The sequence below is a fragment of the Paroedura picta genome, chromosome 14 (assembly GCF_049243985.1).
Source record: "Paroedura picta isolate Pp20150507F chromosome 14, Ppicta_v3.0, whole genome shotgun sequence".
NCBI lineage: Eukaryota > Metazoa > Chordata > Lepidosauria > Squamata > Gekkonidae > Paroedura > Paroedura picta.
This window is the reverse complement of record NC_135382.1, coordinates 1,164,926-1,178,710: the sequence shown is the minus strand read 5'-3', so window position 1 is coordinate 1,178,710 and position 13,785 is coordinate 1,164,926.

Genomic DNA, 13,785 nt, shown 5'->3' with positions numbered 1-13,785 from the left:
GTCTCATGCTAGCAAAGTTATGCTCAAAATCCTACAAGCTAGGATCCAGCAATATGTGGACCGAGAACTTCCAGAAGTACAGGCAGGATTTCGAAGAGGCAGAGGAACTAGAGATCAAATTGCCAACATACGCTGGATCATGGCGAAAGCTAGGGAGTACCAGAAGAACGTCTACTTCTGCTTCATTGACTATGCTAAAGCCTTTGATTGTGTGGAGCACAACAAATTGTGGCAAGTTCTTAAAGAGATGGGAATACCAGAGCATCTTATTTGTCTCTTGAGAAATTTATATGCAGGTCAAGAAGCAACAGTGAGAACTGAACATGGAATCACTGACTGGTTCAAAATTGAGAAAGGAGTTCGGCAAGGCTGTATACTGTCGCCTTGCCTATTTAACTTGTATGCAGAGCACATCATGAGAAATGCGGGATTAGAGGAGTCACAAATTGGGATCAAGATTGCAGGGAGAAATATCAACAACCTCAGATATGCAGATGATACCACTCTAATGGCAGAAAGTGAAGAGGAACTAAAGAGCCTGTTGATGCGGGTGAAGGAGGAGAGTGCCAAAGTTGGCTTGAAACTAAACATCAAGAAAACAAAGATCATGGCATCCGGCCCTCTCAATTCCTGGCAAATAGAAGGGGAAGAAATGGAGATAGTGACAGATTTTATTTTCCTGGGCTCCAAGATCACTGCAGATGGGGACTGCAGCAAAGAAATTAAAAGACGCTTGCTCCTGGGGAGGAAAGCTATGGCAAATCTAGACAGCATCCTAAAAAGCAGAGACATCACCCTGCCAACAAAAGTGCGTTTAGTCAAGGCTATGGTCTTCCCAGTTGCAATGTATGGCTGCGAAAGTTGGACCATAAGGAAGGCCGAGCGTCAAAGAATTGAGGCTTTTGAACTCTGGTGCTGGAGAAGACTCTTGCGAGTCCCTTGGACTGCAAGGCGAACAAACCAGTCAGTCCTAGAGGAGATCAGCCCTGACTGCTCCTTAGAAGGCCAGATCCTGAAGGAAGGACTCCTTGGAGAAGGAAGGACTCCCTGGAGAAGAGCCTAATGCTGGGAGCGATCGAGGGCAAAAGAAGAAGGGGACGACAGAGAATGAGGTGGCTGGATGGAGTCACTGAAGCAGTCGGTGCAAACTTAAATGGACTCCGGGGAATGGTAGAGGACAGGAAGGCCTGGAGGATCATTGTCCATGGGGTCGCGATGGGTCGGACACGACTTCGCACATAACAACAACAAGCGCCGCCCCAAGCATGGCACCACTCCCTACCTCCGCGTCCCTGCCCAGCTCACTGCGTCGCCATTTGTGCATGACTCACCCCGACTTCCCACCCGATGCCGCCCGAAGGACTGCACAGGTACCAGGCTAGCTGCACCTCAGTCCCTGCCCTCCCTAACGCCTTTCCTCTCCCCTTTGACGCCTGCCCAGCTCTGGCTCCCACAGCAAAGTGCCGCACTCTTTGACCGCCGAGGGGGCACACCTGCCGGGGCCCCTTCCAGCCCCCTGATAGCACCCATTGCATTTTGGACTCCAATGGGCTCTATTTCTAGTAGAATAATAGATTTGGAAGGAACCTCATGGGTCATCTAGTCCAGTGGTCCCCAACCTTTTTATCACCGGGGACCACTCAACGCCTTTTACTGAGGCCCGGTGGGGGGGGTAGTTTACTCCTCTACTCTCAACCACTGCCCGAACGCTCTCTGATCGCTATGGTAATGTTTAAACATCCCTTCAAAATAAGATACAGACACGGCACAACAATGAACATAAGGAACATTTTATTTTCATGGAAATGTTAACTCTTGACAGTGACAAATCAATGGGAACCCTGAGCTTGTTTCTCTGCAACGAGATAGTCCCATCTGGGAGTGATGGGAGACAATGACACCCGAAGTGTATTGTAAAGGGCCGGGGGGGGGATGAAGTAAAGGGCCGGGGGGAGGGGGAAGGCGTCCTTCGGGGCCCACCTCCAATTATTCGAAGGACCACATGTGGTCCGCGGCCTACAGGTTGGGGATCGCTAATCTAGTCCAACCCCCTGCACTATGCAGGACACTCATATCCCAATCGCTCATTTACTGTAACCTGCCACCCCTTTGCCTTCAGAGAATCAGCTTCTCCATCAGATGGCTACCCAGCCTCTGTTTAAAAATGTCCAAAGATGGAGAACCCACCACCTCCCGAGGAAGCCTGTTCAGCTGAGAAACCGCTCTAACTGTCAGGAACTTCTTCCGAAAGTTTAGATAGAATTTCTTTTGAATTAATTTCATCCCATTGGTTCTGATCTGTCCCTCTGGAGACAATTCTGCTCCATCCTCCATATGGCACCCTTTTGAATACTTGAAGATGGTTATCAGATCCCCTCTCAGTCGTCTCCTCTCTAGGCTAAATAGACTAAGCTCCCCCAACCTTTCTTCATATGTCTTGGTCTCCAAACCCCTCACCATCTTTGTTGCCATCCTCTGTACATGTTCCAGTTTGTCTACATCCCTCTTCGAACCAGAGCAGAGTAAAGTGGCACCATCACCACTTGTGATTTCGACACAATACTCCGTTTGATACAGCACAAAATCCCATTTGCCTTTTTAGCCCCTGAGTCACACTGCTGACTCATGTTCAATGTATGGTTTCCTAAGACTCCTAGATCCTTTTCGCACATGCTACTGCCAAGACAAGTCTCCCCCATCTTATATTGGTGTATTTCGTTTTTCCTACCTAAATGCAGAACTTTACATTTGTCTCTATTGAACTTCATTTTATTCAGTTTAGGCCACTTTTTTTTTTTGAATTTATTTTATTTATTGAACTTCATTTTATTCAGTTTATGTCAGTTTACATTCCAAGCTCAATGAAGGGGAATGCCAAAGAATGTTCAAATTCCCGCACCATTGCATTCATTTCTCATGCTGGCAAAGTTATGCTGAAAATCCTACAAGCTAGGCTCCAGCAATATGTGGACCAAGAACTTCCAGAAGTACAGGGAGGATTTTGAAGAGGCACAGGAACTAGAGATCAAATTGCCAACATACGCTGGATCACGGAGAAAGCTAGGGAGTTCCAGAAAAACTTCTGCTTCATTGACTTTGTCTTTGATTGTGTCGAGCACAACAAATTGTGGCAAGTTCTTAAAGAGATGGGAATACTATAGCATCTTATCTGTCTCCTGAGAAACCTGTATGCAGGTCAAGAAGCAACAGTGAGAACCAGGCATGGAATCACTGATTGGTTCAAAATTGCGAAAGGAGTTTGGCAAGGCTGTATACTGTCGCCTTGCCTATTTAACTTGTATGCAGAGCACATCATGAGAAAAGCGGGGTTAGATGAGTCATAAATTGGGATTAAGACTGCAGGGAGAAATATCAACAACCTCAGATTTGCAGATGATACCACTAATGCTAATGGCAGAAAGTGAAGAGGAACTAAAGAGCCTGTTGATGCGGGTGAAGGAGGAGAGTGCAAAAGCTGGCTCGAAACTCAACATCAAGAAAACGAAGATGATGGCAGCCGGCCCTCTCAATTCCTGGCAAATAGATGGGGAAGAAAGTTAGTGACAGATTTTATTTTCCTGGGCTCCAAAATCACTGCAGATGGGGACTGCAGCAAAGAAATTAAAAGACGCTTGCTCCTGGGGAAGAAAGCTATGGCAAATCTAGACAGCTTCCTTAAAAGCAGGGACATGCTTTTAAGGTGCGTCTAGTCAAGGCTATGTTCTAGTCAAGTGCGTCTAGTCAAAGGCTATGGTCGTCTAGTCAAGGCTATGGTCTTCCCAGTTGCAATGTAAGGTTGTGAAAGTTGGACCATAAGGAAGGCCGAGCATCAAAGAATTGAGGCTTTTGAACTCTCATGCTGGAGAAGACTCTTGCAAGTCCCTTGGACTGCAAAGTGAACAAACCGGTCAGACCAACAAAAACAAACAGTCTTTCTTTATTAGCATGATGAAAGGGATTAGAATCATAGAATCATAGAATCATAGTATCATAGAGTTGGAAGGGGCCATACAGGCCATCTAGTCCAACCCCCTGCTCAACGCAGGATTAAAGCATCCTAAAGCATCCAAGAAAAGTGTGTATCCAACCTTTGCTTGAAGACTTCCAGTGAGGGGGAGCTCACCACCTCCTTAGGCAGCGTATTCCACTGCTGAACTACTCTGACTGTGAAAAACTTTTTCCTGATATCTAGCCTATATCGTTGTACTTGAAGTTTAAACCCATTACTGCGTGTCCTCTCCTCTGCAGCCAGCAGAAACAGCATCCTGCCCTCCTCCAAGTGACAACCTTTCAAATACTTAAAGAGGGCTATCATGTCCCCTCTCAACCTCCTTTTCTCCAGGCTGAACATTCCCAAGTCCCTCAACCTATCTTCATAGGGCTTGGTCCCTTGGCCCCAGATCATCTTCGTCACTCTCCTCTGTACCCTTTCAATTTTATCTACGTCCTTCTTGAAGTGAGGCCTCCAGAACTGCACACAGTACTCCAGGTGTGGTCTGACCAGTGCCGTATACAATGGGACTATGACATCTTGTGATTTTGATGTGATGCCTCTGTTGATACAGCCCAAAATGGCATTTGCCTTTTTTACCGCTGCATCACACTGCCTGCTCATGTTTAGTTTACAATCCACAAGTACCCCAAGGTCTCGTTCACACACAGTGCTACCTAGAAGCGTATCCCCCATCCAGTAGGCATGCTTTTCATTTTTCTGACCCAGATGCAGAACTTTACACTTATCTTTATTAAATTGCATCTTGTTCTCATTTGCCCATTTTTCCATTGTGTTCAGATCTCTTTGAACTCTGTCTCTATCTTCCGGAGTATTTGCCAGTCCTCCCAATTTGGTGTCATCTGCAAACTTGATGAGCAGTCCCTCCACCCCCTCATCTAGATCATTAATAAATATGTTAAAAAGTACCGGGCCAAGCACCGAGCCCTGAGGTACCCCGCTACTCACCTCTCTCCAGTCTGATGAAACACCATTGACAACAACTCTTTGAGTGCGGTTCTCTAACCAATTCCCTATCCACCTAACTATCTGAAAATCCAGATTGCAGTCCTTCAACTTATCCATCAGAACATCATGGGGAACCTTGTCAAAAGCTTTACTAAAATCCAAGTAAATGACATCAACCGAATTTCCCCGATCCAGCAAACCTGTTACTTGGTCAAAAAAGGAAACTAGGTTGGTCTGGCAGGACCTGTTGGAGACAAATCCATGCTGACTTCCTTGGATCACCAAATTGTCCTCCAGATGTTTGCAGATCGCTCCCTTTAATATCTGCTCCATTATCTTCCCCACAACAGAGGTCAGACTCACTGGTCTGTAGTTTCCCGGGTCATCCTTCCTCCCTTTTTTGAAGATGGGAATAACGTTTGCTCTCTTCCAGTCCTCCGGGACATCTCCAGTCCTTAAAGAGGTTCCGAAGATGATGGACAAGGGCTGTGCAAGTTCTCTGGAAAGTTCTTTGAGTACTCTCGGGTGCATTTCATCTGGATCAGGGGATTTGAACTCATCCAGTGCAGCTAAATGCCTCTCGACAACCTCTCTATCCATGTTAACCTGCCACCCAGACACTATCCTTTGGCTACAGCCATCTCTAGATGTGCCTAAACACTTTGACCTGTGGGAAAAAACTGATGTAAAATAGGCACTAAGCCTTTCTGCTTTCTCTGCATCTTTCGTTAGAGTTTGTCCATCTGCACCCAACAGTGGGCCTATTGCCTCCTTGACTTTACGTTTGCTCCTCACATAACTGAAAAATCTTTTCTTGTTACAATGGGCTTCCCTGGCCAATCTTAGCTCACTCTCAGCTTTGGCCTTTCTGATGATTGATCTACAGTGCCTAGTAACCTGTAGGTACTCTTCTTTAGAGCTCTGTCCTTCCCTCCATTTCCTGAACATTTTCCTTTTCTTTCTTAGTTCCTCTTGAAGTTCTTTGTTCATCCAAATAGGCTTCTTAGAGCTCCTGCAGTGTTTTCGTATTTCTGGAATAGTCATTGATTGAGCATGCAATAGCTCTTGTTTGAGTAGCGCCCACCCTTCACATGCTCCCTTCCCTTCCAGCATTCTCGTCCATGGTATGACACTCATCATGTCTCTGAGTTTATTAAAGTTTGCCCTACGAAAATCCAACATCCGCGTCTGGCTACAAGCTTCCTTGGCTCCCCATCTCAAAAGGAATTCTATGAGGACATGGTCACTTCCCCCTAGGGTCCCCACCTCCTTCACCTCATCCACCAACTCTTGCCTGTTGGTCAGTATTAAGTCCAGTATGGCTGAACCTCTTGTGGGTTCATCTACCATTTGATAAATGAAATTGTCAGCCAGGCAGGTCAGAAACTTGCATGACTGAGGACACTTCGCAGAGTTAGTTTCCCAGCACACATCTGGGAAATTGAAGTCACCCATGATGACAAGGTCCTGCTGTTTGGATATTTTCTCAAGCTGCTCACAAAGTGCAGCATCCACATCCTCTCGTTGGTCAGGTGGTCTGTAGCAGACACCAACCACCACACTGTTTGTTTTCCCCTCGCTTATTTTCACCCAGATGCTTTCCACTGTAGATATGCTCTCCTTCAGTAGAATTTCCTGACAGGTAAGCCCTTTCTTCACATACAGTGCCACTCCTTCTGAACAGTTCATATCCATCCACCATTACATTCCAGTCATGAGAATCATTCCACCAAGTTTCTGTGATGCCTACTAGATCATACCTTTCCATCAGCATGAGAAGTTCCAGCTCTTCCTTTTTATTGCCCATGCTTCGGGCGTTAGTATAAAGACAACTGAATCCTTTTACTTTTGGTTCTCTATGAGCTGGCCTTGCCGGTTGGGCTGCCTCCGATCGTTTTCCTTCCATACACTCCCTATGTTGATCGTCTCCTTCCCCTAGTGGCTTTAGTTTAAAGCTGATGAATCTCCCCAGGTTCCTGCCAAACACATTCTTCCCCAGTTTCGATAAGTGCAGTCCATCAGGTGCTAGTAGGCCTTCCTCAAGAAAGCCTATCCCATGGTCCCAGAAACCAAATCTCTCCTGCCGGCACCAACTACGCAGCCAGTGATTCACCTCCATTATCTTCCTCTCCCGACGCATTCCTCTTCCCTTGACAGGCAAGATTGAAGAGAATACCACTTGTGCCCCCATTTGCTTGAGCTTCCTCCCCAGATCTTGATAGTCTTTTTTAATAGGAGCGATGGTATTCAGGGACATGTCATTCGTTCCCACATGGACCATCACAAATGGGTAGCGATCCGTAGATTTGAGGAGTTTGGGCAGCCTTTCTGAAACATCTTTAATTTTCGCCCCTGGCAAGCAACACATAGAGAATTAATAAAACCATATCAGACATGTAAAAGTCAGAGGACGATAATAAAATTAATAGAATTCTTGTAGTTCAATATCCAGAATTGTACACTTAATTTTCCTATAAGCAGACCTGAATGAATCTAAATATAAGGTGTCCAAATGTATTCCGATGGTTCTGATTTTATGTTCAACCATTTCTATCCAATTGAATCGATTTTCTGTGAGCATTAAATATGTAAGGCTTGTTGTTTCCAAGCTAAAAAGAAAGTGAAGCCAAAATTTAATAGTTATCAACCAGGCTTTAGTAGCCAAATGTTTTTGATTAAGTTCCAGGCATAACGCTGCACATGATACACAGTTTGGAACACCTAAAATCTTTTGCAGAAAATTAGATTGTACAACTTCAAGATCATGATTGAGTGCATTGATCCATATTGGAATTCCATATAGCAGCTGGGGGCAAGATTTAGCATTAAAAACCCTTAGTTCTGCGGGCACATATTGATCTCCTTTTGTGTAAAAGAATTGAACTACTGCCTGAGCACTATTTTTTGCAGTATTTATGCCATATCTCTTATGTGTAGCCCAGGATAAGTTATATTGGAAATGAAGCCCAAGATACTTAAAATGTTTAACTTGTTCCAGCACGTTACCCCCTATATTCCATAGAGCAAACATTTCAAACCAGTGCATGAGCAAGAAAGTAACACAGCACCATCTGCATATAAAAGAGCCGGGAGATGTAATTGCTCAAGCTTTGGGCAATGCCCATCAATGCCGGACAAAGTAGGAACAAGATCATTCAGGAAAAGGTTGAAGAGAATAGGAGCCAAAACACAGCCCTGCTTTACACCTTTATTCGTTGTAATTTTAGGTGTCAGATTTCCAAGCCGGGTATATCTAACCTGACAACTGGTTTGGGAATGTAACTTCCTCAATATGTATAGGAATCAATCTTCATCAGAGCCAGTTTAGCCCATAGTAAATCTCTAGGGATAGAGTTGAATGCTCTCTTCAAATCCAGAAAAGCTGCATACAATTTTTTACCATATCTCCCTCTATATTTGGTAACTAAATGGGTAAGGACAGCACAATGGTCCAAGGTAGATTTCCCCTGACGGGACCTAGAATTGTCATCTGTGCTGTAAGTTTGTTCAAAAGATGGCGTACAGTTTACCCACTACAGACAGTAAACTTATTGGTCCATAGTTTGCTGGTGATTTAGGATCTCCTTTCTTGTAGATTGGGACAATAGTTGCATTTAGCCAGGAGGGTGGCATTTGGCCTGTAGAATCCACCCAAGTAAAGGTGGTATTGGGGGCCATTGGGGCATCTCTACCAGACTGTAATTTAAAGAATCACTATCAATTACCCCATCTTGGTAAAAAAGATTCAAAAAATAATCATACCATGTAAGGGAAGGGATTACTCCATTTAAACAGCTTTTGTTTTTAAAAGCTTCGGAAATTAGAGCCCAGAATTTCTGCAAATTAGTTGCACGAGTAGCCTGGATTAGATTATCCCATTGTTTTTTTAATAAACTCACTCCTCTTGGTTCTAATTAAGGTATTTAGTTGTTTCTTTAATTGGAAGTATTCATCTGGGAGGGAAGGTGCCTTCAAATTGTCGGTAGATTGCACGGAGATAAGCTTTTGTACTCTGATATTCTTTATCGAACCATCTAGGCGCTGTTTTAAATTGAGGATGAGACTGAGTATCAGATTGGAGAGTAAATTGACCCAAGAATTTATTAATTAATTTCTCGTATAAGACGATGGCCTTGGTAATATTAGCTGCATTAGTGAGGGAAACACACAGCTTATTAAGAGTTTCCATAACAAATAGATGTTGGGCCATTGATACTAAATTATGAGGTTTTAGAAGTCTAGGTGTTGTAGGTCATACATTTGTTGAAACCCCAGTTCTCCCAGTTATTTCTTGTTGGAGTTCCGTTTGAATGGATAAGATTAGTGGGAAGTGGTCACTATCAGTTCCATCACCCATGGAGAAGGCAGCTACTTTTCCTCTGGGGGTAATAGAGATGTAGTGAATAACACTACTTCCTCTAGGAGTTGCAAAGGGGAATTCACCCATTCAGGATCTCCTTATCCAGTTGAATACAAAACTTAGCGAATAAAAGACCAGCCGTGTTAATATGCAAGTCTTTGGATTCCCTTACAAAAGAAAAAAAAATTGGTAGGGAGTCATTGGGATCTAACCCGAGAGCTTCAGCTAATGTGTAATCATCTTTACCCAATCTTACATTTAAGTCACCGGCTATAATAACACCAGCAAAAGGGAATTTCATTTCCAATTTCTCTATGAATGTTGTAAAACGTTTCCACTGGATAAGCATAGTACATTTATCACATCCTGGATAATTGACCAGAAACATTGACCAGAATAATAGCAGAGTTATAAAGTTTTAACATAACCGCATGCGCAATAGGATTACAAGCCTCTAGGGCAGTGGTCCCCAACCTTTTTATCACTGGGGACCACTCAACGCCGGGGACCACTCACCGGGGACCACTCAACGCCTTTTACTGAGGCCCGGTGTGGGGGGGTAGTTTACTCCTCTACTCTCAACCACTGCCCTAACGCTCTCTGATCGCTATGGTGATATTTAAACAACCCTTCAAAATAAGATACAGACACGCCACAACAATGAACATAAGGAACATTTTATTTTCATGGAAATTTTAACTCATGACAATGACAAATCAATGGGAACCCTGAGCTTGATTCTCTGCAACGAGATAGTCCCATCTGGGAGTGATGGGAGACAAGGACACCCGAAGTGTGTTGTAAAGGGCCAGGGGGGATGAAGTAAAGGGCGGGGGGGGGGGGGGAAGGCATCCTTCAGGGCCCACCTCCAATTATTCGAGGGACCACAATTATTTGAGGGCCCACAGGTTGGGGATTGCTACTCTAGGGGAATGAGTTTACAATTTATATGCTGAGTAATAAAGGAAGTAAGGCCAGCTTGAGAGTGACCTTTAGGATTATTTTTATATGCTGGCACCGAATAGGAATCATAGCCTTCAAGGGAAATTTCAGATTGGGACCAGGTTTCCTGCATCATAATGAAATCAAATTTCTTTATATAGTCCAGAAGATCTTGGTAATCTGCTTTATTTCGCCAACCTGCTATATTCCATGACAACATTTTGACTGTTGAGGCTGTGGGTTCTCTTGATAGTCAATCCAATTCCATCAGCTTCTCCAGTGAGTTATCAGTATCATGATAGTGATTGGTAGTAGTATGCTTATTTACCGAATTCTCCCCCTTATTGGGCACATTGCTGTAAGTAGGAGGTGTTGAAACACTGCAAGTAGGGCGAACATGGCGCACATCTACTTTGATCTCTTTATTCGCTATTTCTTTAGTACACTGTAAGGATCTTGATGTCCAAGATGGCTCCAGTCTTAGGGTGCCACTGGAGCAAGTTACACAGGTAGAGAGAATTGGAAATACATCCATGTTAGTTTCCATAGTTGCTGATGAACCAGAGTGCTGTAATGTCTTAGTTGGATCCATGGCAGGGCACATATCAAGTAAAAGTTGATTTGAGTGAGTCTTCAACGCTCCATAGGAGACTCATTCTCAGTTCCTCAAGCCTATCTATTATTTGTTGTTGTTCTTTATCTTTTCTCTCCTGTTTCATCTGCACAACAATCCTGTGCAGTAGGCCTCAAGTCTTTCAATTCAACAGCAACCTGTGTGGGAGGCCTTAAATGTTTATTCTCTTCCACAACCCTGTCCAAAGGAGCCCTTTCTGCCTGGGGGGCTGATCTTTATACTATGAAGATGAGCTGTAATTGCAGGAGCTCTCCAGGCCACACCTGGAGGTTGGCTACTCCTGGGTTGGAAATATTCCTCGAGTTTTGGAGGTGGGATTTCAAAATCATACAATGCCTCAGAGTCCAGGCTTCAAGGAGGCTGCAGGTACGCTTCTGGGCCCAGGGGAAAGGCCGCACCGCTGCCGGGGGGGAGGGGAGGAAGCCTTTCCCCCGGCCCTATTTACAAGTACAATGGGCTTGGTCCCTAGTAAAATAAATATTCCCTCAAGGAAACAGGAGTTTGCAGCTACATATAGGAGAAATGTAGACTTTTGTTTTGAGTTCCTCCTTCAGCCATTGAATTAAAAATTCAGTCATGTTTAACACTGTTTTCTTTGTAAATTGCACTTAAATGTATATTAAATTTACATGTGATTAAAGAATATACGAATTTAACAGATTTTTCACACACAATGGCCCCTTCTGAGTTCCTTCTATATTGGTCTCTTCTGTGTGGTTCTTCCTCAAGGACTGAGGCCTCGCAGCCTCCTTGGTGAAGATACACCTGGTAGCAATTTAGGTCTTCCCCAATTTTTGTGGATAGAATGTTAGTTTTTCCCCATTGCACATCTAAGCAATTCCTGAAGGGTCTTTGTAATGCATGCTCACCAAGATGACATGTGGTACTGCAGTGGTCTCTCTCTTTGGGCATGTCCCAGCTGATGGTAGTTTCCTTCTAGTTGTTATACCCAAGTTTTGAATTCTTGTTCTGTTTCCTGTTTCATTTTCATCTTTTGCAAGATATCACATTTCCAGTTTTTTCCCTCCTCAGCCTACTTTGGAGGCAGAGAACCTACTTCATACATTAGACCTTAGAAAGAAAATTTTTATTAGAAAAGAACTGACTCATTTGAGAAGGACCCACTTCTCTTTATTTGTTTTATGGGCCCCAGATAGGGGTCAGAGATGATGGCCGGCCCATCTCGCGTTCTCATAAATGAAGATTTATTAGAACTAACAGAATGGTTACAACAAAGACACAGAACAATAACAATCGCTATGCTAAATATCCTTCAGGCCCGCCTAAACACGGCATCAGTTGAATAGTGTAAACATCATCAGTGCCTCACTAAATGGGTGGGTGGCACATGTGTTAATGAAACATTCTGTGATCCCAAAATGCACTGATCAAAAATTAAGGAATCAGCTATACAAAAAGGGGAATAACTAGCAGCATCTGTTTTGCACAGTTTACGAGGTGATTAAGCCCTTCAGGAATCCAAGGCAGACAACAAATACTGCTTAAAATACTATTGTAGCTTTATGTACCGAATAAGACTAAGCAATTACACTAACCCCTACAGCAGGAAGAAATAAGATAGGAAATGGCAACATTTGGGGAAGAGGACAGCAAGGTTCATACGATTATCTGATGGAGAAGTTGGGTGCGTTGAGGGAGGAGATCAGCAACACGAATGGAACCAGCATCCGAGCTGAGTGTTGAGCACCCTGGGGGCTCCGAGGGAGGGTTTTCATACCCTTTCCTTAGCCAGATGCATGGTGAAAAGTCGTGTAGGCAAAAAGTGGGCCTTGGACAAAAGGGTGCAGGGGCTCCTGGGAATTGTAGTCCATGGACATCTGGAGGGCCGCAGTTTGACTACCCCTGCTATAGAGCAATAGGGCTCTTGGCATTAGGTTGGGTGGACATGAAGGGAATTTCAAAGGGAAGAAGTTTCTTCTGATGGTTTAGTGGGGGGGGGGGGGGAGTCAGGAAGGAGGCTGCTCTCTGAAGCTGCCAGCCCTGTGCCTGTCTTTCCCGCAAATGCAGGGATGCTGGGTTCATGGGGTCAGTCAGTCATGCCAAGTTTCACTGATGCTCTGCAGAGATAGGTTGGCCCGACTTGGGCCTTATGTCTAAGCCAAATGTCCAGAGTCCAGAGTCTTGATTGAAGAAGCACAGAGGTGCTATTCTAGCTGATCCAGGGTTTCTGGCACTGTGGAATGCAATCCAGAGTGTCTGGTTTTTAGTGGTTATAATCTATTGTCTGGTACCACTGGTTACATTTCAGGGGTATGGTTGCACCGGTTACACATGAGCGGTCCAGTTGCGATTCCCAACCCCTTCTTCCCATGCCCCCCTGTCCCAGGGTTGTCCCATGTTCCCAGCGGACGTAGTCTAAACACTGGCCTCTGTGGTGAGGAAAAGCCTCTTGCCTTCCGTAACAACCCACTGAGGGAGTTGGATGTTGGGGCCACACCAGGCGCATGCATGATCCCCCAAGAATGCTTCCTCCAACCTCCCTCGTTATCCCTCCAGGGTTCCCAACACTGAAGTCTTAAGACTACTAAAAGGTATTGCTAAATATGCTACTCAAACCTTAGTGACTAAATGATTAAATGTGAATATGTGAACAACTAAATAACCAGCTCTAAAAACCTTTATATGTATAAAGGTTAATGGAGGCTTTATAAGATAACCTATAGATACGATGTGATGTGGTTATGATGCAAACTACTAAACCTTGCATAAATCCAGGACTATAAAATATAAAATGTCTTAACCTATAGTTTAACATATGATATGTTATAGGGTGAGTGAGGCTTCCTGGAAGCTTCCATGGGCTCGCCCCTCTCCGTGGGGACATCAGCTCATCCCTCGAGGTTGCTTTCCAGCCCTAGCTCCAGATAT